The following is a 4759-nucleotide window of genomic DNA, read 5'->3' as shown; positions in this document are numbered from 1 at the left end:
ATGTATGTGTATATGTATATACACACACACATACATATATATATAGATAGATATATAGTTTTAGAGAAAAGAACCAAAGTTCATGAACTAATCCATGAAAATCCACAGTCACATATAGAAAAATTAATAAGTAAAAGCACGATAAATAAGTATAATATAATACAAAGTAAATATCATAAGATAAAGATAATAAAACAACTACACGTGTTTCATGACCAAATTTTCAAATAGAAAATTAAAAGTATTCAGATCGATTAAAACGATCGAAAATCAATTCTATTCAAAAATATAGCTAATCTTCAGGTCCAAATACAACAGTAATAATAATAAAATATCAACCAACAATAAATAACAAATGAATGTATATAAAATACTTATATTAAGATAAAAAAATATTATTAAATGTATCAAAAATTATAAATTATAAACATGCCATAATTACCTTTACGTTTATTATAATATAAACTAATAGAAATATTATATTCAAAACTAATCTTAAATCTTTCGTTTAAAATACAATTTAAACGAAGTTTTAGGTTAAATTAATAAAGATAGAAGTAATACTTATCCCACCAATGCTATAGTTTAAACTAAAAATTATTGGACGTTAAACTCAGAATTAAAACGTTTATTAGAGGGAAGTCTCATGAACTAATCCACTATTACCGTTATTATTATCAACCTCGTGGGCTAAGTTTATATTTCTTCTGTTTAAGTGGGCTATAATCGTACCTATATTTAGAAGGGTAGAATATGAGATTCTGATTCTATAACGGGAGAAGAATTTACTATATTTATGTGAAGCTGGGAATTTTTTATTCATAATCGCCATAAAGTTATTATATTGCACAATATACGCACAATATATATTAGGAGAGATTGCACAATTGAAAGGAATGTTATACTAGACCACGTAATTATTCTTAATATTCTTATGTTTATGAAATCGGATCCTATCAGCCCCTCTATTACTTTCTGAACTTCTAGTCTAATTATTAATTACAGTATCGTTATCAGTGTTTATGTTACTATTAGAATAGGTTCCATTCTTCACATTCTTATCCTCGCTATTATTATACATGCTAGACATTTTATTGTCTTTAGATTCTATTTTATTATTGTAATACACTTTATTCGTTATTTTAATAGGCAATTCTAGTAAATCTATAAGCTCAATTGGATGATTTATTGCTCTTTTTCACATTATCATTTTCTTTATTGTGTTTAGTTTTGTGCTTGGGGTTTCTGCCATAGCATGCTAATCAACCAAAACCTGAGACCCTGACGGGTGCTACTACTTTAAGTAACAGACCTGGGATCAATAGTGGCTAAATAATAGTTCCAAATTCCTCAAGACCCTGGAACTCCCGAACCAGGGCCTCATTACTGGATGCAGCTTAAAATCTCATTAAGGACACGTGTTCTGATCTCAGGCCTACCGAATTAAGGTTAAAATGCCGTAGCCTCAACAAATCTTGTTTCTTTCTTATCAATAATCCATTTAACCGAAAGTATGGAAGTTCCTTGTAGTATCTTCCCGTTTCAATGTTGGTGAACATTAATTAAGTCTCTATTAGTAAACTGCATTAAATATGCTAACCCTTTGAATTAACGCAGGGTTCTTTCCACCAGTCAAAAGAGGCTGGTGATCGATTGCGAAACGCCAGGGCAAGGTCACAAAGATTCTACGTTATTATTTCGAACCACAGCCGAAACAATTTCATCCAATGGTCGTTAATATTGTGTATGACACTAATTTATCGATTGCACATCTGCTTTGGCTGGTAAGAATTAGATTTGTTGAGAAACGATTACAATGTGAATAGTTCGACTATAAGAGAGGAAACTCTGAAATGATTTGAAATCAGCACTGCAAGTTAATGAAGCACTCGTTAGTTATATAGTGTATACAATTTTACAGACATACGTGACTAGAGTATGGTATCGGTTTTACAGGAATGTTGAGTTTATTAATGAGTTTTAAGATTCCTTATCTGTGGAAACGCAACAGTTAAATTCATCAGTACAACATTTTAAATTCATTATTGAGGTGTAAATAGTAGTGTTTATGATTCCCCCAGGATCATTAAGGGCGTAAGGGACATGACATTATTGTAACTAATTGGGATTCAAAGCAGGATTATTGACCCGGCTCATCAGAAGCATAATTCAACTTTATGACTATTGTATTTGATTAAGCAGATGAATGATTGATTAACCGGCAATGGAGATTCAAATACCAAGAAATTTTAACTCAGTATTTTATTTCATATAACATCAAATACAAAAACAACGCATTATACTGGAGTGTATGACCTCCAAACCATATTGTGTGAAATACACCTACGTTTGGCGGATAATTGTCTGGCTGATATACACCAAAATCTTGTTCAGCCATTCATCTTGTCGGTTAATATATATCATTCTGAATGTGAAAGGGGCAATCGATTTTTATCTCCATTGATTTGAAAACGATTAATTTCTGTTCCGAATGTAATTAGGAATAATTGTTAGCAATGAACACATCGAAGTCTCTGGTCTACCACTTTTATAAAGAGACTCCATCAACTTTGTAAGAAATCATTATGAGGAGATGCATGGAACATTCATATTTGTTTGAAAATTATTGTTTTAATTATACATTCATTCTAAGTTATGTGCGTCTTAATGTCGTTGTAATATCCTGGTAAAGAGATTGAAAAATTGTCGACTTCAGTTACACTTTTCTTTACTCTATGAGTAATTAGACGTGAACTGTTTAAATTCTATTATAGTTCATTTAACTTTGAGCATAGCTCAAAATTTATTCAGATTTCTTTGCTCTCAAATGAGAAAAACATCATAAATCATCAACCATTCTACTCGACTTATACAACTTTTGCACTATCCCCCTGCAAGAAACGATGTAAACACGATCGGGTACATATCAATGTTTAACTTCAAGTCAGCTTTAATCCAGCAGACGTATGTTCAAAAATATTTTAGCTATCATTCCTACATAATTTTGTACATCAGGGACGACAACTCCAAAGTGTCCGTCGTTTTAAAAACTGTTACTTGTCATTGAGAGAAGTTTTCACTGTTTTTCTGGAGTATCGAAAAAGCTTATAGGATATCTTTCGTTGGCACCTGATAAGGGAAGATATAAGTAACTGGCAGGAAGTAAGTATCAGATTCAATTTCAGTTCGTGTAGATTTCGCCGCTTATGAATAATATCTTTTGACTTTCTAGAATGAAATGGGTTCACAATAGGAAAATAAAAGAAAAATAAAGAAAATGACGAAGAAAAATAAATAAATAAATAAATAATAATAATAATAATAATAATAATAATAATAATAATAATAATAATAATAATAATAAGAAAAAGAAGAAGAAGAATAAGAACAACAACAACAACAACAACAAAAACAGCAGTTATACAATTTAATTTAACAATACGACTTCTCAGTTGAAGGCGGTGAGCTAGCAGAATTATATATCAATATACAAACATGGATACATGTATATACATGTATACATGATTAGATTAGGCAAGTGGTGAAAGAAATGCAAAAATACATAAATTATTTTCACTGTACATCCATATGTACGTATATAAATACAAAAAGCATGTATAAACATGAAAATATACACACATACATACATACATACATACATACAAAGTCGTAAAATGTGACAACGGATGCAGACTTTGTGGAGTTCACTTTGAAGATATCACCCACTTCATGAGCAGTTGTCTAAAAATGTCATCACAGTATTATCTACCGATAAGACATGACGTTGTAGCTAGGGCACTCTATAATGAAATCTGTCGGAAGGATAATCCAGAAGACAAAGAAATAAAAACCCACAATATGGTAGAAGCCATAGCCACTAATAATGATAAGGAATATTGATGAAATGTACCAGTGAAGACCTCAATAAAATGTAAGCACAACAGACCTGATATAATGATTTGGGATAGAGAAGAGAAACTGTGCACAGTTGTAGAAATTAGCTGCCCAGCGGATGTTAACATGAAGGTGAAGATCAGGGAAAAAGAGAACACCTATGCTGAACTATTGAGAAATCTACAGTAACTCTATCCAAATTACAAAGTCAGGTATATATTTGTTATTATTGGGACCCCGGGATACATAACACACTGTCTAAATACCGAAATTGAGAAATTAGGTTTCTCAAAACCAGAAACAAGAAAGCTAATACACTGGAACTGTAAAAATCTGTAAAACTTGCCACTATTGAAAAGGTTGCAAGAGGCAACGAAAATCTTAGGAAAAATAAGTAAATGAGTATAAAATTTACCTGTGAATATGTTAAATAATAAGGCACAACAAAATATTCTTCAACACATGAACTCCCATAAAGAATCTTGCAAGCCAAGTCTAAAAACGAAATATTTTCATAAGACTCTCGTTGTAAGTCCTCGAAGGCCAAAGTTACCAAGCTCTAAGTAGTTAACACATTAAAATCCAGTATGGTAAATATTCTTTTCTAATCTAGGAACAAGGCCCGAAATTTTTGGGAAGGGGGCCAGTCGAGTAGATCGACCACAGTGCGTAACTGGTACTTAATTTATAGACTCCGAAAGGATGAAAAGCAATGTCGACCTCGGCGGAATTTGAACTCAGAACGTAAAGACAGACGAAATACCGCTAAGCATTTCGCCCGGTATGCTAACGTTTCTTATTTCTTCATTGCCCACAAGGGGCTAAACATAGAGGGGACACACGAGGGATTAAGTCGATTGCAGCG

Source organism: Octopus bimaculoides, chromosome 4 (assembly GCF_001194135.2).
Source record: "Octopus bimaculoides isolate UCB-OBI-ISO-001 chromosome 4, ASM119413v2, whole genome shotgun sequence".
NCBI classification, from domain to species: Eukaryota; Metazoa; Mollusca; class Cephalopoda; order Octopoda; family Octopodidae; genus Octopus; species Octopus bimaculoides.
Note: the sequence above shows the minus strand (reverse complement) of the source record.